This window comes from Lonchura striata, chromosome 2 (genome assembly GCF_050655825.1).
Source record: "Lonchura striata isolate lonStrDom1 chromosome 2, ASM5065582v1, whole genome shotgun sequence".
NCBI lineage: Eukaryota > Metazoa > Chordata > Aves > Passeriformes > Estrildidae > Lonchura > Lonchura striata.
The window spans coordinates 62,114,040-62,134,600 of NC_140704.1; the positions used below are offsets into that span (position 1 = coordinate 62,114,040).

The 20,561-nt window shown below is 38.6% G+C and overlaps 1 long non-coding RNA gene across 1 annotated transcript in view; it reads left to right on the top strand.

Annotated features, from left to right (window-relative positions):
* LOC116183305 (uncharacterized) overlaps positions 1-20,561 on the top strand; it is a 118,512-nt gene that overhangs the window by 80,841 nt on the left and 17,110 nt on the right. The gene's annotated exons all lie outside the window — the stretch shown is intronic.

Sequence of the window (20,561 nt, forward strand, 5' to 3'; positions counted from 1 at the left end):
TTCTACATTAAGCCCAGATGTTATGTAGTAGATTTAATATAAATAAAACAAATGTGTTTCAGCTTGCCCAGTATTGGATTCCCTAAGCTCTGTGCAGATGCCTTGGCATAGAGAGCAAAACCCTTTTTGTGAAATGTGGTCATAATGGATGTGATTTGCAGAGGTAAAATTATGTTTAGCTTTATTCTGGTGACTCTGAAGTGCATCAGAGACTTTCATCAATTTCAGTGGAGGTAGAATAATTAGCTCAGCAGAGATGGTTTCTGATGGACTGATCTGAAAGCAGTGGCTGTTTTCTGTAACAGGTTTAACCTTTCTGCTTTTGGTCAGAGTATGCCGTCATACTCTGAGTTGCCTGTCAGCAGTCTAAAGGCTGCTTATTTTGAGGCATATTCCGGGATACTCCAAAACAAAAAAGTGCTGTACCTACTGTATTGCTTTGCTTATGTAATTTGTTAAAAAGAGCCCGTGAGATGGTGGCTACTGCTCATAGGAACAAAACTTTCCTCAAGCCATTGCCCAGTTATATGGTTTGTTAGACCCTGTGCCCTCATACATTCATATTCACACCTGCACAGTACTGTTTTGTGTCTAGACCACTTGGAAGTTTAAAAACAAGAACAAAAGCAGTATTTCTTTGTGCTGTTTTCAAACATATCCCCAGTCAATGGAAGGCATAGATGAGCACCAAGGCCAGCTGCTTGGTTGCTATGTATGCTCAGAGTTTCCTATGAATGAGTATGGGTCAAAAATTAAGCCTGTTCTGGAATTTAATATCATGAGGTTCAGATGCAAACATCTTCTCTGAATAGCAGGAGTGCTATTCCTGCCATTTAACAGGAATCAGAATTCAGTGCTTATTCTCCATTCAGCAAAGCAAAACTACATGTACTTCCTTCCATTCTTATCAATAAGGTTCTCATAATCAGGGCTACATTGTGAGTAAAGTTTCAATGCATTTTATTTGTTTTTAATTGTGCTTTTGGTGTCCATAAACTGGAAAGTATCAAAGCTATTCCTGGGTGTTTGTTAGGTTCCCTCCACACAAGTAGAGCAGCTCCTTTCACTCCCTTAGTAGGGGTTATTGTTTTGAAAGCTGAAGACTGTTAGGAGTGCTGGTTGTACATGATTGTGTGATGCCTGCTTGTACAACACATGGCTATAGAGTCAGCCAACTTCATCTTTCCCAGAATGTTTTCCAAGCACAGATTATGGAAGCCAAAAAAATTTCAGGTTAAAAAAAAATAGGCTAACCTACTTTATAGAGCCTTTTACACACCATGCTTTAGAGTTGCTCTCAATTTAGATTCTAATAATTTGTAACTTTGAAAAACATTGTGTGAAAATCATGTAAGGGGCTCAAATGCATTGAGGTCTAGAGACACAACTTAGAAAACTCACCATCCTTTTTTTTTTTTTCCTAAGATATTTTAAAGTCTCTGAAGAGTACTATTTTAAAATTCTTTTTCTTGCTACTCAAGCTTTCCTTGAAACTTATGAGTCAGAAGAGCCATTTTTGGAGAGTCTGGAAATGTAATCATAAATATGTAAATGTAATCTAGAAGAACAGGCACATAAGATATGTTGCTAGCTTAAATAAGACATGAGACAAATTTTCACTGTGCCAGTTTAAGAAAAATGTTGAAATAATGAGTGGAAACTATTAATAGTTTTTAAATTATTGTTTATAATTTTGATTGCAGTTACTAAAGAGGATCCATTTAAGGTGTCTCCTGTGTCCAGGGCTGTGCAGGTGAAATATGCTCCTATATGGTAGTCTCTCATCTAACCATATGATTTAGGACATCTCTTCATGTTATCCTAGAATACCTCTAAAAATCCATGGAGCTTCTTAACAACCTAACAGTTCAGGAGCTATAACATAAAGTTCTGAGCTTGACAGCTCTCAGTGCTGTTTCCGCCAACAAAAATTTCTACCTACTGATGGGTTTTGAGCTGCTGACTGTCTAAATAGTTATGGAAAATAACTTATTCAGTGCTACTTACCTGTTTCTATTTAAGGTCTAATCCTCTGAAACTATTCTTAGGCTTATGTTTGTTTTAACGTCAGCTCTCAAATAATTAAGATATAGGCAATTTGAATTAATACAAACTGACCTTTTTATTTGTCTCTGTTTCTCTATTTACTTATACATAGGCCCCTAGTTTGTGTAAGTTGATACAAAATCAAATTGTTGCAGGGCAGACAACTTGCTGCCCAGCTCTTGTGCTGCAGAACTCCCCACAGTAGCCCTTGCAAGTTCAGGCTTCAGCATCCACCACCAAAGCACTGTGAGGTGTACTTGGCACTAGACACATCCAATTCCTTGCAAAGCACTTCAGCATGTGCTGAAGCATTGGGTGAAAAAGAAAAGAATATTAAAACTTCAGATGGAGTTGTGGGGTTTTTTGAATTAGGTTGTTGTTTTCTGCAAACTTTATTCAGCTTGAGCCTGTGAGATTTTTGGAGGTGCTGAGCAATCACTACAGAAAAGTTGAATAGGAGCAGCAAAAGCAGGATGCTTTCAAAAATCAGACCTTTCCCAGAAAACAGAAAAAAACCTGGCATTTATAGATGCTTGTGTCCTTAATGAATAAAACAGAAACTGGATAAAAGAAACGTACCAAACTCTAGTCCTAATGTACCAACAGGGTATCACTGGTTTCAGCCAGACACAAATAAGCATAAGAGGTTACAAATTTCCTTGAAGCTGACCTAGGAGCGCAAGTGATTTATGATCATATTCAGGAAAAGTGGGTTTGAATGAGCTTCCATGAGCCGAGTCATCCTTTGGACTTCACTCAGGCCCTGCTGAGCTCAGAGGAAGTCTGACTGACTCTTACCAGGTCAGTTCTCCTCCTATTAATGCTAATGGCAGTTTTGCCTGGATGTAACTGGGAGCAGGTTCAGAGTTATCACCTATAGGAAAACTCCCCCCCTCCCACATATATATCACAGTATAAATATAATATCCAGTGGTTTAATTTCAGTATATGTTTCCCAGGTCTCAAACAATGCTCTTATAATAAAAAGCTCTAATAAGAGACATATGTTTTTTGTAAATATATAAACAAATTGCTGAGGTTACTCTTCAGTTGTATTTCATGGCTTATCCCTTCTAGCACCCCACCATTCCAAGAATGTTTCCCAATTATTTGAAAAGAAGGGTGGTGTACATACAGCCCCAAAAGCCTTTTGTCCATAATAGCACAGAGCTTTCCTACATTTCAGTGGCAACCAAGGGTCCCTGATGTTGAGCTATACTGGATACATTTCCCTAGCATCATCTGGCTGCCTGGCAGAACTTCCCAACTTGTTGCACTGACAGCTGTTAAGTCCCTTGGAGTTGCTTCTTGCTCCAGTAGCAGCATGGCTTTGCTATCTCTCTCAATAACCATGCTTACATGGATGCTGCATGCCTTTGACTCTCATTGTTTAGCTCTTGGTTGTTTTTCTTTTTCATTTGCTGTAGATAGACCTCTTGCTGGGATTCTTGGGCAGCAATTTTAATGCAGGAAACATTCCAGCAGACACCGTGTCCTCTTTGTTAGGTGCCTTTGTTTCAGCCCTATGAACAGCATCTCTAAACATTAGTGCCAGCTTGCTTTCCAAACATCTGGATTGTCTAGAGGGAGGCACAACTCCTTACTCCAGCTCTGGGCAGCCACCAGGCAGGGTTTCTTTGTCAGGATGCTGGGAAGCAGAGGTCAGTCTGAAACAGGGCTTTTCTAGGAACATATCTAGGAGCACTGACAGCAGAAAAGGAAGGGAGGAAAGCAAGGCAGCAGGTTTTTTTTTTTTTAAATATCCAGACACACAAGTGTGTGTATATAGACTTGTATGTGCAGGCGTTGTTGAGCTGTGCACTTCTCCTGCTTCATAAAAGCTTGAGTCAGCTGAGCTGTTGCCTTGAGCAAAAAGGAAAGTACAATTGGCTGAAATTTTTGAGATCTTTTTATCTTTGAAAATTTCATAGGTGTGTTTGCAATTCCTCTTTCCTCACCACCTCTTTTTTGCAATGAGCTATGATGAGAAGGTATTACCACAAGGAACAGAAGCATTTCTGGGTGTCGAAGGAAGGGTTAAGAGAGCTGGGGTCTGAGAGGGAAGGTGTAAGGGAGTTGGAAGCAGAGAAGTGTGGAGAAGAGACAACAGAATTCTCCAGTAGAAGAAAAAACTCATAATTTTTGCCAGTAGCGACTGACATGTTTTGTGCCGTGTTTGGGAAGAGAGGCACATCGCAGGCAGCAGATAGGATGTGCTTCTCCCCAGCAGTGCTGCTGTGACCAAGCAGTTAAAATAAAAAAACAAACTTCCTTCTTCAACCATTCAGCTGCCTCTGAACCCTGTTACAAACCCTGTGCACAGCAGTCTCTTTGAAATCTTGCTCTGACACAAGTTTCTACTCTGACTTAAGTCCTCCAAAACTCCTCAAGTCTGCTGAATTTTATGTGAAAAGTTCCTCAATTTTGAGCCACTTCCTATGCAAACAAGCTTTCCCAAAAAAATGTTTGAAACCTCCCATGAAACACATCCTTCTAAAAGTATTCTGGTCATGGGCCCTTGCCTTTGGTGGAAAAAGGCAGTGTCTGTATGAAAAATAGCACTCTGATTTGGAACATGTTTGAGGGACCCACATGAGGGAACTGGCTCACTTATAGGAAAATGCCATCTAGACCTTGGTTTCTCAACATTGTTACTAGAATGAAAGATCTATGGCAGTGCTCCAAGGATGTTAGAGAGCTTGTCTTGTCTGCCCACATTTTCTGCAGGGGACAAGAAACCTGAAGGTCATATTCTCCTCCTGGAAATTCACTGCCTGTAGCACAAAAAAAAAAAAAAATCTACACATATATGTATGTGTCAAATGGGGAATGGCTATTGGAAAAAACCTGAATTACTTTCAGTTCACTGTAACTTTAACATAGAGTGACACCCCACTCTTTAATCTACTTAGTGTGATTAGCTTTGAATTTATGTCCAGTCTTGGCAAGTCAATGCCTGGTCCATCCAATCCTACCCTTAGGTTGGCCATTGCTACATTGATAGAATTATGGCCATGTTTTTTTCCAGTCTTCTGTTGACAAATTCTGGATTTTCATGGTGTGACTCAAATTTAGATCACAACCATTGCTCCTGAGGAACAGACAGAAATGTTTCTGAATTACATCATTTTATGAGCACTTACAGAGACAGAACTTCATGATCTGGAGGTCATCTTCTGTTGTCTCCAACACTGACATAAACTGTTCTAAAATAATTATATGACTGGTTTTCTAGTTAAGACAGAATAAAGCTATAACTGTGTTTTAGATAAATATGATATTGTTTTATCCTGTACAAACAAGCTGCATAGTAAGCAGTGTTTTATTCAGAGTAAGTAGTCATTATAACTCAGAGCAGGAAAAAAGGTAGAATGTGGAAAAGTTCATTATACTACAAGTGTGTTAGTATATTTACAGAGCTATTGCATTTAATAAGAAAAACAGTTTGTATCCCTGCAGGAGGGAATATGTATGTGTTCTACATTGTGGTCAGAATGTGTAAGTGAATTGTTTTTTCCAAGTACAAGCAATTCTATGGTCAGTCAGAAAATAAGAAAAAATATTAATATTTTTTTCATTTAATTAATTTTTTCAATTTGCTTGATCATCAGAGGCATTGTTTGTATTATTTTATTATTTGTCCTGATAAAAAAATTTTAGGAAAGAAATCCTTCTTCAAAAACTCAATTATTTATGTAAGGCAAAACTGTTTATGTTGGGGTATGTTTATAAGCTTGTATTTTCTTTCCATGAAAAATAAAACCATCTGAATATTAATTAAAATAGCTTGATCATTAAGGTCCTCTAATCGTTACCACAGACACTGGCTGTGGTTCAGGAAAGTCTTTATATACATGCTGGTTTCTATTTTTCTGTCTCAGGGACTTTCCTAGGTTCTAGTGTGCATAAGCATTCTTCCCAATTTCAGGTCCTCTCCTTGAATTGGGGTTGCCAAACCCTCGTGTCCCTCCACGTGCAGACAAACCCAGGATTTGTAATGCAGGTTGTTACAGCACACAATCCTCGTGTTCTGATTCTGCAACTCTTGACTCGTGGAATATAAGACTGAGCTATTTTCTTATTATGCAAAGTTGCACGTTTAACTCGCTGTTGTTTTAACCCCCCTGGAAGCTTGAGACTGAAGTCTGTTTCCTTGCTGCTGCAGAAGCTTTGCTTTTCTATTGTGTGTGTGTCCCGGGTTGTTATTGTAGGGTTGTGATCTCGGGCTGTTTGGCTAGCTGTGTTTCTTTTTTAGTTTTACTTCAGTGAAGCATTTGATCTGGAACAAAGTAAGCTACATGTGAACTGAATTTTTAAGAAAGCACAGATTTGGCACCTGGTATGACTATATCCATAATTTCTGGAATGCTTTTTTGTCTTGCTATATCCGTAACTTCTGAATAAGTTTCTGAATAATATAGACATATTCCCTACACAATCAATTTGCTGGCTGGTGGGACTACTCCCGAAGTAGCAGCCTGATTGATATATGTCTTTGTAGAGGTATGAAAAAAAAGAGAAAAAGTAAAAAACAAACTTTGCCGTGCTGTATCAGCACAAAGTGAAACTCTTGCGAGTGGATGCTTTGAGAGTAACCCTTGTGAGTGGAATCGCTTCATAACTGCGGAGGGAATAGAAAGGATGCGTCAGCGCTCCGTGCAGGCAGCAGCCTGGGAAATAGCTGCAGAGCAGGGTACCAGCCCCCGGCCCTGGGGATGGCTTGTCCCGGCCGCTCCCCGGGCACGGAGCGCCCTTTGGGGAGGTCTCGGCTGACCCCTGCTGGCTGCCGGGCCGCTCCGCCCGGCCCGCATCCCTGCGCTGCTCCGGCCCCGCTCCCGCTTCCCGCTCCATCATCTTCAGCGGGCTCGCATCTCAGGCTATCCTTGCGTGAAAGGCGACTTGGAATCCTTCCGCAGTTTTTTTCTTTTCCTGATAGGATCTTTGCTAGTTTAGTTTTGCTATTTTTTTAGTACTTAAATAAAGGTTTCTATATACACAAAGAAAAAATATTTAATATTGAAAAGAAACTCATGTCTCCAAACTGTCACAGAAAAGGTAGCAATGTAACTACATGTACACTCTTAAGAATCCCTATTGCATAAAATATATCTCCATCTTCTTTCAGGTTTTCTTGGGGAAAAAAAGCGCAGAAATGCATATTTATTGCCTTTCAGTACACCAAATCTTTTTGACTTTTCATACCCAAAGCTTTTCAGATTTTCAACAACTATTGGGTTTGGTTTTTTTATAAGAACACAAAAGAAACTTTGTCAGTGTAAATTCTTCAAAATAAATTTATTTTTGAGAAGTCAAAATCAATGCAAGTTCATTGAATCAGACATATACTTTGCACCTGGAAAAGGAGAAGGCAGAGCAACAGTTAAAGCAATGAAGAACAAATGAAAACAGAAGAGAGGAAATGTAGAAGAAAGTAAGATTAGTAATGCACCTTTGTACCAATATTTGTTCTATGGATTTATTCTGTGTAATCCTAAAGAAAGGATCTTATTCTGTTTTTTGGAGGGGCTGAGGTTTTCTTCTATGTCAGGAATGAATAGGTGTTTATATAGAGAGTTGATATTACACAAATACTTCCAGACCTGAGTCCTGATTTGGTACACAGGACCTGAGCACATCTTTTGTGCATATACCACTTGGTTTCAGTCTCACAAACACTAGCTTCAGTGGATTTGCCTTATGACTTACATGATATGTGTATAAATGAAAGAAGAATTAGGTCTTTTGTTTGGGTTTGATTTTAATAGAGAAAATCTGCAGAACTAACTAAACCCAGTGAAATGGCAGACTTGCATTTGTGTCCTGCAAAAAGCATCTCCCCATGCTTTTTTTTTAATTTCCATTCAATGTTGCCAAGATACATACAGTATGTGTAAGGCCCGGCAGAAACCTTCCTCATCTGAATTAGCAGCACCAATATTTTATGTCTCAATTTCCTATTTTTGAAGGAACTTGCTAAAAAGGAAATCCCACAGTCCTGTCACATGTATAAAGATAAGTAACATTCCTACTTGGATTTGTTATCAAAGAGATCAGTGCAGTTGTATTCCCACATTCTCATTTCTTCTTTCAATGTATTCCAAGCTCTTTTTCTTTTTTTTTTCCATCTGAAAGTGTTGTATATTTTTCATGAGACCTTTCTGACCAATTCCCACTAAATCAGAAGGGTGAAGTGAATATATCTGGCTATGTTACAACCTTCTCCAAGTGCACCCTTTGCAAAATGTTTGTAGCCTTTGAAAGGACTCTGTACTTGTACCCATGGAGATGAAAAATTGTTCAGGAGAAGCAGCCAAAGCACAAAGTAGAGGTTAGAGGGTTTGATAGAGTTTGTTTTGTGTTTTCAGTCATTCTTCATGTCCTCTTAACACTTCTCTTTATACCAAGTACCTCTGCAGTAATGAACTTGACCAGTCATATCCCCTAAATGTAACCCAGAATTTGGCCCAAAACTAAATGACTGAATTAGAAAGCTTTTTTATTGGTGATTTTACCCTTATTTGTTTTTTTCATTTTTTGCTTAAGAAATGGAGGAAGGCTCTCTGTCTCTGCAAATTATGGAGTTTCATTGCCTTCTTGAGGAATAATTCTTATGGAATAAGGAGGAAACTGAGACCCGTTGGGTTCACCTCTGCAGGTGCTCCAGCTGCTGGGTTCCAGCTTTGTCCCTGTAAAATGGATAGGCTGTTATGTCAGGCATCACTTATGGAATTTCATACTCACATTGCAGATATGCAAAGGATATCTTTGGGCACTAAAAATCCCAGTTTTATGGCATCTGCCTATCCCATTAGTTTTGAATAATTATGATCTTTATTTTCTACTGCTATGAATTGTGTGTGCTTTATAAGGCAAGCTGAAGTCCATGAGTCATGCCTTCCATTAGGCTGCAGCCTGGGTGACATGGCTGTGAACACCAGCCCATTTCATACCTGATGTAGACAAGGCTCTTTGCCTCAAGTGAGTCTAAAGCTGCATTAACAAGATACTTGAGGAGTGGTTGGCTGCACATAAGATGACCTCCAGATCCTTGCTGGGTTTTATCAGAAGTCTGATGCAGCTGTGGAATGATGGACAGAAGCAAAGATGACACAGATTTTCGTTCTAACCAAGTTTTCAAATAAAATCCTCATATAGCTCAACTATTTTCTTGTTTGCTCTTGTAAGCAGCAAAATGTCTTAAATCTTTAAAACAATTCCAATTCAGCCATTATTAGGTGAGGATCTATGTAGAAGAGTATGAGGAAATTCAGCTTTGGCTGACCAAAGTGTTTACCTTCTGGCCTTAAAAAGTGTGAGAATTTGTGTGCTCCCTAATGGTGGGTTGATGAACAAAGTTAATAGAATTTTTAATATAAGATGCAACCAGTGGATTCAGATCTACAACTGCTTTTAAATATGAAATAGATACTTACCTCATAAAGCTAGAAAGCTTTCTGTTGGTAGCCATGACAATTTACAGGTGTTAAATTAGCCACAATGGAACTGCCTAGTTCCCTGATGCAACAGAAATATTTTGAGACTTACCATGAAAAAATTATTAAAGTCCTGCAATATAGAGAGTATAAAGTTCAAACAAGAATGGAGAGTGCAAATTTATATCTGTATTTCTATGAAATTTCATAAAATGGGATTTTACACTGTGTAATACAACCTACTGCTTCAACCAAAATAAGGAACGTAGTTTGATATTTTCATTAAATGCAAAGTATTTGTAGATACTGGTGGCAATTAGGTGTTGCAAATGTAGTAATCAGTTGGAAACTGAGCATATAAAATGGTATTTTAATAAAAAATACAGTCACCTTGGTACCTGAATCTACCCTTATTGTATTGCATGGCAGACACTCTTTGCATTCAACTGCAGTCACAGGTTAACAAGAAGGGAAATTTCAAGGCAACGAATTAGCTACAGGAAAGTTCTCCCATTATTGAATGAATGCAATAAAGACACACAAAAATTTACAAGGAAAAATTTAATAAAATATTGACTATAAAGGCTACAACATTCTATGTCTGCTCCACAGCTTATATCCAAAACTGAGAGTGTCCAAAAGTCCATGCAAATTGGACTTAATTTACTTTGCTTCTATTTCCTTTTTCAGGAATATGAAGTGAGCACAATAATTTTCCTTTATTTTATCTATAAATGGTTTCTTATATATGAGCTTATTAAAAAGGAGGCAGGGTTAGGCTGTCCAGGATGTTAGAGTGATTATGTCTTGGCAGCTTAAGAAGAGGCTGAGTCCAAGGCTCCAAGGCCCTGGACTGTTTGCTAGATTCTTGCCAACACTGTGGATTCCCCTGATCAGACTAAGAAATGCATGGACAGTGACAAGTGGACTCTTTCCCAGCTCTATTTTTGTCATTGCTGCCAACTGACAGCTTTTGATATGGTATTAATCTTTGGCTGTGTAGAGGGCAATTGGAATTGCCATGTCAAACTCTGCCATGATCCCCAAGTTTCTCTATTAATTTTCCCCATTAAAAAAAAGTTACTTTCACTGCAAATATTTCTATTGTGAAAAAAAGAGAGGGGGAAAAGCGTTGCTAGGGAGGCTATGCCTTCTGTGTTTTTTCCCAGGAAAAGTTCAGAAGGTGTAGGAGACACAAATGGCTGCTCTCCAGGTGGCTTTTAAGAACATAAAGGTCCAATCCACAGACATAAGAATTCAGGTGATTTCAAGTCACATCTCTTGGAGCCTTAATAAATTTATCCAGATGTTGTTTACTAATTGGTAGGGTATTGGTTTTTCCACTGTATTGCATGGCTGCTTATGGAACTGGACTGGAAATGGTTGTGAAGAGCCAAGTTTGCTAGCTCCTATCTGTGCACAGAAATACTCTTCAGTGTGCAGCTATGGTGGAGTCTCCTCCTCAGGCTCTCCTAGCAGGGAGTACATCAGCACACCATACACCCCTTGAACATCTGAAAGAATACATGTAAAGAGCTAAAGGTCTATCCAAGTTGTCCCAGAGAGGTCTGGACAATGTTCCTGCTGAAGGTTTACCCTGAGTTGCAATTTTTCCCACGATCACAGTTTTCTGGAGAACTGGCCTATCAGGGCACCTGCATCTAGTTAATACCATCACAGGAAGAAACTTGCCACCTGGAGACGGATAATGGGTTAGGGATAGTGGTAACCCTTTTTCTGCCATGGGCCCAGATTTCGATGTCTTCTTCCAAAAAAACCTAAAAATCTTGGGTTTTTTTTCAAAAAAAATCTTGGAAGTCAAAGGAAAGCTCTGGCCCAAGGGAGGTGCTCTATAATGAAGCATTTTGCACAGTTTTACTTCTGCAATAGTTTATAGATGAATGGGGGAACACCAGGGGCCAAACATATTATGTGTAGTATAGTCCAACTGCTTCTCAACCTTATCTGCCATTTCCCTGCATCCTTGTTATGTTACTACCCATGGTGGCCCTCAGTGAGTTCGCCTGTATCCTCAGCCAGTAGACAAAGTGACTTTTAGTTACTTTAAAACCTGCGGTGTTGGTGTGCCAGCATTGTCAGTGACTCCAGGCAGTGATTGAACACAGAAGTATTTTTCCCTACATTTATGAAACATAGAGATATTTGTTTTGATTCCATCACTGTCACCTCATTAGGCACCAAGAAAGTTAGGTTATACATTGAATCAGTTTTGCACTTGGTTTTATTTACTTTTCATAAATTAACATGGTAATTCACTGTAATAAAATTCTTCGTTTACACAAAGATATCAAAAGGCATCGTCCATTATTCTCCTTAATGTTACAGCTTTAGAATGTGCCGTGAAAAGCTCTGTTTATATTGCAGCTGGATGGAGCACTTACCACAGAGAGTCACATCCCAGATATGCTCTGCTGCTCTGCAGCACAGAAATGCCAAATCATGAAGGAAAGAAAAAAGGATCTCACATAACTGTCACCACTCCAAAAAAATCACCTTCTCCATTAAAATGTCTCTCATCTCACTGAATTAATTATCCTTGACTCTGCCTATTTCCATTTGCATTCCTGTTTCTTGGCCTAGTAGGTAGCAATGAGGTGCACTCCTAAAGGCATGAGAAGGTTGAGTTGTGTTACCTGCAGTGGCCACAAAGGCTGCTTAAAGTCATTAGAGCAAAAGCCATCTGCAGTAAAGGCAGAATTTGGACAAACTGTGCACTTTTACCATTGCAAACAACAGATCTTCTACCATGAAAGGCACAAAATTCTCTTCAGTCCTTCTGTGCTTTAACAGACTTTGAATTCAGGGTGCCCTTTCCTACTGCTCCAAAGTGGTTTTGCTCTCCAGAGAGAAAATGGTTTGTACTGCCTCTAATTTCTGATGCTGCTTGGTGTTCGCAAACATGTTATTTCTTTCTGCTATGTAGCTTTGCTTTGGGGTTTAAGGCTATAGAAGAAAATATTGTTCACTTCTCACATGTGGAAGTGAGTTACTGAGAGCAAAACAAAGCCTAGCTTAAGCTTCTGTTTCTTCTTTTCTCTCTCTTTCCTCTTTAAGGACTGTTTATGTTTGCATGACCTGCAGGGGAACTGGAAGTGCACTAGATGATGATCTAGCAAGGCACAAAAGCTCCACAAGTATGTGTGCTTTATTTTTGCCTCCTCTGAACTTTTTTTGGGAAAAAAAAATAAGCAGGCAGAAAGAGGAAAGGATCTGACGGGTTAAAAATTCACTATTGTGGTTTGCATCAGATAACATTCTGGCCTATATTTGCACCAGTTTCAGCTGATGTCACTGAATGGACAACACAAGGCAAATGGGATCCAGTCACACTTTGCCGCAGCACACAACAAAAGCACCCACAAGAAGATATTTTCTTCTGGGCTTTCAACTTTGATACTTTAAAAAACAAGAGGCATATTTTAAAAGATCATTTTTATGGACAAAACTTTTCCAGAAGTTTTATGAGCATGTATGGAACATATGCATTGGAAAATATTGCATGTTTAATTTTTGGAATTAAAGAATAAAAATTATGGCACTCAGAAATAGGCTAATAATTAAACCTTTCATCTAAAACATACAAAAATCTTGTACCTTTGATGGATGACATGATGACAAAGAGTAATTTTTACTAATTTCTGTATTATCATGCATTCAAGATAAGGGGCAATAAATTAGCTGTGTTCTGGAAATCCACAGCTTAGAGAAATGCTTATCACAGTTTCCAGCATGTGGTTTGTGGAGCACTGGATGCAGGTTTGTTACTTGCTGGCGCTCTTCTCCCAACACACAGGACTGCGTAATGCAGCACAAAAGATGTAATGCAGGATGGATCCAACCCCCATGGTAGACAGAAGTTGGCACAGCAGATGTGCTGGGCTGGCCCAGGTCATTGCAGCCCCTGCAGCTGTGGTGCAGGCAAGCATTGAGCTGCAATGGGGAGGGCAATTGCCACAAACTCATCCGAGATCTTCAGCCAAGTGAGGAAAAACATGGAGCAAGAAGTATTGGGTTATTAGGGAGTAATGGTACCCAGGGAAAGCTCTCAGCACAGCAAAGTGTTTATTGGTTTGGCAACATCTCCATGTGGAAGAAACCTTCCTACTCCATGGGTTGTGTCCCCAGCTGCCCAGAAGCACATTAGCAGGTGGCTGGGGCTGTCCTCCTCCGTGTAGATGGTCCCTTGCCTCTCTCCCACTTCCTGAGAGACATCTCTTGCCATGAAGGCTTCTCATTGGACTTGATCCCAAATCCACACAGTTTATGGAAAGGTTCTACTAAGGTCAACTGCTTTGGTTTGAGTCAGTGCACAGAGGTACTCTTGAATTTTGGGAGTTCAGAGTGGGTTACTGAGGCTCCATCACATGTTGAGAGAGGAAAGAGGATGGGGACAGGCATGAAGGGCCAGAGTGGCTTGAACTTGTTCTCTACCTTCCCCCTCCTGCATTTTAGGGATTTTTATGGAAAACACATTTGTAATGTATTCAATTGCATCTATGCAGTGGAGAATTAGATTGGCATAAAGGTAAACAACTGGCAAATTATTCATAACTCAAAATCTGCCCAATGTCTCTTTGTTCCAAAACTTTAGAAATTAGAGACTGCTCACCAGATGTTATAAAAGAAATTACTAATTTAACTGCTAAACTGCTAAAAGGCTCACTCTAGTAATATTTTCTTGCAGAAAATGTCTGTGTCTTGTTAAATGTTTATTGAATACTGTAATTATATTACATTTGCTGTTAAACGATATTGACATTTTTGAATGAAAAGGGGTTTTTTTTGTGTGTGTGGTTTTTTTTTTTAATCCAAGCAGGATCTATAACGTGAACATCTGGTTGCAACCTAATGTGTGGCATTGAAACTAAAAAAAACCCTCCCCACCCTCAAAGAAAAAAGCTTTCTGCCAAAGTTTTTCTCTGTGTATTATTTTTTCAAAGTAGCTCCGGCTTTTGTAGCACCAGCTATGATTAAGTACCAGGACTTTCTCACTATCAGCAAATGTTTAAAGGCAAGTAACCAGCAAAGCTTCAGCAAGCTGATGGCTGGTGGAATAAGGATATATTTAGCAATGAAACAGCTGTTTCTTGAGCAATAACCCAGCTGTTTGGCTTTGAAAATACCTGTTAGAGTTATTAATCATATTAAAAAGTAGAAAAAAATGCCCTGACTCTGGAAGTCATGAAACAGACATTTTAAATGCTTTTTTTTTTTTTTTCCTTAATAAAAAAGGTGGCTTTGTCACTATACTGAGTGTAAAGGGGAAAAAAAAGGGGGAGTACAGTTTGGAATATTTTAGAAGTACACAGGCATTAAAATAGATGCACTTAATATTCCTGCCAGCCACCAGTCAAGTTTCCTATCATTATTTAATGGCCTATGCTCTTGTAAAACTCTTGCAAAATGGTTTGTAGCACAGTAATTTCCCTATTTGTTCCCTCCCCTAAATCTTTCTGTTGAATTACTGGGGAGGATTCAGATGTGATGTTGCCTAACTGCACCACTCTGCGTACATTTAATTTTTCCCATTTTCTATTGGGTAATGGAGGACAGAAATTTGGCTCCCTTAGGCCTTCGGACCTATCCATAACTCAAATAATGTGATTTGTACTGAAAGCTAAGAGAAAGGAATATGTATAAAATTCTACCATCTAACTGGAATGTTAGGGACAGACTTTCTTTCATAGGGTTTTCCTGTCATGCAGTAGATTTAATCAAGAGAACCAGTTGCAGTGTGCTGGACACAAACAGATGTGAGAGACAATTCAAGTATTTAAATTGCAACTGTTGCTATTCATAAAGGAGTTGCTGGCTGGGAACATCTTCAAAAGCAAAAGTTTTCTTGTATGTAGCTAGGACCCAATCCTGGCTGCTGTATATGCATAAAAAGTAATTCCGGTGGCTCCTTTGTTATTCCAGGTGGTTCTACACTGCACAGCTGGAACCTCTGCAAGAAAGACCTATGTATGTACAAAGCACATGGTCTTTGGACAATGCATTAATTCACTAAAAAGTGGACAGATACATTTCTTTTGGCTAGGTTTTTGGATTTTCTGACTTAGGGTATTTGACTTTTCTTTTGCTTTACAACTTTTTAAAGAAGAAGTAAATAGAATAAAACTCATATATGTTAAAGATCATAGACCTGAGCTGCTTTTTTCATTAAAAAAAAAATGAAGAATTACATGTTTTCTTTACAGGAGTCTGAACTGGAGAAGCAATACATTTTATTTATATCATCACTTTTTATAAAATCAGCCATATGAACAGAAATGTATCTGTCAATGATGCAAATAACTCAGATTTCCATCAAAGAACTAACTCACTCATTGAAGTCTACGTGGACTATCATAGCTAAAATCTGCTCCCATTTATCGTGGTTTACATTTTTTGTATTAAGAGTAATCTGCCTGCTGTACAGCAGAATGACTTGAGGGTCTGGCACTGTTCCCTCCCAGATTCATGATACAGGATGAATGTGCACACTTTTTGCCCTGGGGCTTGACATTCCCTTGCCTCACTGGATATAAGCTTACCTTTCTCCTTGCAATCCTGTGATTTCACCAGACTTGAGAAAGTTTTGGGAAGGCGGCAAGTAATTAAGAGATCACATCACGACCCCTTTTTTGGCCACCCCCAGCATTAACCTGCTAATGACACCATGACATCCAGAAAATAAATCACCTCAGCAGCTAAGCATATGATAAAAATGTGTTTGGACTCAGTTATTATGCCAAGGTATCATGTCCACATACACACTCACAGACCGACAAGCTACCACTAAGAGAATTTTATATGTAAATGGAATAATTCCTAGCTTGCAAAAGGTTTTTTTGTTTTCAGATTCTCTATTTCCCCCAGAACAGCACCATGACCTAGCTTGCACATGTATTTTCACTGCAAGAGGTTTTTTTCAAATCAAATTGAGGACAAAACTTACATTGCAGGCAACCAAATGCTCACATTATTTCAGGTGTGTGAATGGATGGAGTTTAAGCCTGGTCCTCATAAAAATCAGGATGCCAAAGAGTTGTGGTTTATTCTGTAGTGATTTACATACACTGGCATTACAATACATCCCTGAAGGCTAATAGAAATGACCCAGGGAAAAGGATTCCATAGAAAAGCAGCAGCCAGTGGGGACTGAAGCTGTCTCCATCACTCACTGTGCTGCTCCACACCCCCTTTCAGGGTTGTCTGGTTTCACCTGAGGCTGGGGGTCCCTGTGGCAGAGGGCTGAATGGGGCAGATGAGCTTTTGCAGTGGTTACTGAGTGCCCTGGTAGCCTCAGTCTCCAGAAGTCTCTGGCTTCTGGAAAGGGCCTCAGCCTCAGAAATAGCAAAATTTTTCTCAAGGTACCACCAATAGCAAGCAACAGGCCTGATATGTTGGCTGTTTGTCCATATTTTTTCTCTGTCTTAGAGGAACAAGAAATGCTGGGTATAATTTAACACTGCATATCATTATTAAACATTATAAAAATTACAGTACTATAATCACATTTATATTTTTATAAATTATAATTATATTCATAAATACACACACACTATAGATGTATGTATATATTTTACAGAAAGATAATATTATCTACCTAAAAAGATTTAAAGGAAAAATAAATTTAATTGCCTAAGTGTAATCCTTGAGAAAAAAGAATCATTGTTTATTGTTTCTGAGCATTTTCAACACTCTGAAGCAAAAGTAGACATCCTTTTTTTTTTTTTTTTTTATTTTGTGGAGATGATGACCAGCCTAATCATTACTGAACAGCTACACTATGAGCCAAAGGAGAATTAAGACACTTTCCAAGATCTGAAAATCTGAAAAAAATCTAGCAGCCTGCCAGAGTTCCCAAAGGAGCCTTTCCCAAGTGCTGTTAACTCTTTCTCATTCATTGTATGAGAAACCACAGGTGTATATTGTCATTTTGATTGTTCCTCATGAGATAGGTCCCACAACCAGAGAGGCGTGTCTGTGCTCATCTCCCACCCTGAAGCTGAATACTCTGCAATTATCTCTCCACATGCCAGTCAATCAAGATACAAACACTAAGAAATATTAAAAGCTAATGACATAATCAGTATTTTTTTATCCTCTGCAAAATTCCATCTTTTCTGATGGTAGGCATTCCAGAAAATTAACACTATATAAACACATGAGAAATTTTTGAAATTATTAGTTTCTCTGTAGTTTTAGCCCTTTTTGTCCACACATTTCCAGGCTGATCACAGTTGGCATATAATTTTGCAGAACTGCAGTATTTGTGCATTGATTTCTAATGCACAACATTTGCCATTACTTACTTTTTCAGACATTGTTGGCTCACAGAGAGCACTGCTTCTACTGCCTGGCTGGATTAGTGTCCTTGTGAAATGTTTGTGATCACATCTCTGTAAATTACACTAGAATGGGAACAGAATAGTCTCCAAACAGTATTTATTTTTAAGACTATACTTACGTACCATATATTAAATCCCTACTTCTTCATCCAAATTCTAACCTTTTATTAGTGTTCCTATTTATTTATTGACTTTTACAGAGCAAGGCTATGAAGTTAGCTTTCAGGACACAAAGCTTTGTTTTATATACAGTTACTAAGTGTAGCTGAATCCAAGGCAAAATATACTAGAAAGTAGAAGACACCAACTGTTAGGAGCTTTTTTGCTTGGATATTTTTTATTCAGGTATGTGTTTCTTTTCATGCAGTATTCAAACATGCTTACTTGAGTAATGCCATCTGCAGGATTTATAAAGACAGTGATTCTGTTCTTCCAGGTCTCCTTTTTTTCAAAGAATTAATCCATCCTGAATGTGTGCATCAGCCAGCAAGATGCCTCTCTGCCTCCTAACTTCCCACTGCAGGTATAAAAATACTGTCAAAAGCTGCTTGTCACACATGAGACTCAGAAAAGAGGAAAAAACATTCCTGTACCTTACAGTCTCTGGGAACATCAATCCCCAAACTCATCACAGTCAGGAACCATAAAGGGTGCTTCTCTTGAATAGTGCAGATCATAGACAGGTTGCATGCTTCTTTCTCCCAGTAAGCCTGAACAAGACTGTCACCTTGTAGTTCATCTCCACAGTTTAGCTAGATGAAATTGAGGATGTTTTATTCCTTTTACCAGATATGATGGCACATTCTAAATCTTGTCTATTTTTTCAACTGTTTTAATTTAATAAAAGACAATACCTCTCTGTACACATCTGACCTTGGTTTTACCCTTAGACCATCATTGCAACAACACTACTTAAAAAAAGCAACGCATCTAAAAATAATGTCCTTTTTTTAAAAAAATAGTCTTATCAAATATAAGTGAAATGTCAACATTTCAATAATCTATGAGTACCATGAGCAAAAGCAGGATGTAGAAATGCTGGTGGTCTGCTCCCTAATTGATTTAAAAGGCAATAAAGATAGATTGTTTCTTTTAAGACTCTGCACTTTCTTTTCCTAACTCATAATCCCTGTTCTGCCCTACTCAGTGCTAATCTCTCTCACTGATAGTTCCACATGGATCTCACTCCTTGAAAAGGTCCTTATAAGGCTTTGTATCTCCAAAACAGCTTTTTCTTAGTGCCTACTTGTCCTTAGAGGCATCTTTTTGTCATGTCATGCAAAGCAGAAAATTAAAGTCAATTCCTCTTTCTCAGCCATTATATCTGTAAGCTAGAAGGATCAAAGCATGGATAATATATCATTAACTGTATGAACGTTGTAGCGTTAGAAAGAGCAAATGATGAACAATCCTGGAAGTCAATGGAAGGACCACTGGGAGCCCGAAGAGGGCTAAGCTGTTTATCCATTTTCAGTTGTTTTGTATATGCTGTAGTTGAAGTACTGACAGATTATCTAAGGATAGAATTAAAATAAGCCTGTGATCCCTGGTTTAGGAACTTCAGGAGCAAACACTAAATCTGTCCTAACATCAGCCCTGCCTCTGAAGGTTTAAATCATTCTGTGACTCTAAGTATCACCTTTTTACACCAAAATGTCTTTTGCTGGTGAGTTATAAAAATTTCTACCACGAGGGAAAACCACATCACAAGGTTTTGTTTTGTATAGAAATCTATAGGATGGAGACCTGTGCACTAGCTTGATCAAATCTTGTTTTGCTATTTTATTGGGTATGCCCTGTATTGTAGAGTGGTTTTTTACATCTTGCAACCTTGCCAATTTCTTTCTGTAGCTCTGTTCTCTTTTATTTTGTTCTTTTTACTTCATGTTTCACCTCTTTTCTCATGTTCCTTTTACTTCATGTTGCATGTGCATATACAAAATGAGCACCACTAACAATTACTAACATTATCTACACGTAGAGAGCTATCCATCAGTTATGTTCCCTCTTTATAAAAACACAACTGTAGTCTTTAGGAAGCTAATGCTAAACCTAATTTCTTTCTTTAAAGGCTTGGAAGGACACATTGGGAGATTGTAAAGACAACCTTAAGTCAGTATAAACCTGATGTGAATATTTCATAAAGAGCTATCAGCCCTCAAACCATTATGCTTACTGCTTGTTCTCTAGTATTGCAAAGCTATGTTGACTAAAATACATGGAAAGCTATAAAAGTACCTCTCACCTGATACTGTGATATTTTCAGGCTCTTACATAGAAGAGTGGTCTCATGGTTACAGCATGGGGCAGGGAGACCTTTCTTCATTGCCTGCCCTCACACAAATTTTCTGCAGGGCTTCAAACAAGTCATCAGAGCAGGTGGAGCAGAATGGACAATGCAGATTGTTGATCAGAGGTCAGCATGCACAAACCTGTAAGGATAAGAAATGAGTAAGGCAAAATTTTCTCTGCCTTGGGCACCTGCTCTCATTGTCTTAAAATAATGGGATGTACTTTGTTGTTTCTAAATATATACTTAAATATTTCATGGTTATATAACTATAGTAAATTAATCTTTTCTAGATTGCACTGGATAGGGGTCTTTCTATGAACTTCTATTGATAAGCACATAAACCTTTTCCTTGTCTTTCCTCCTCCTCTCCTTCTTTTTAGGTTATGCAGCAAGTTCTCCAGAATCAAACCAAATCAGTGTTTCACCATTGAT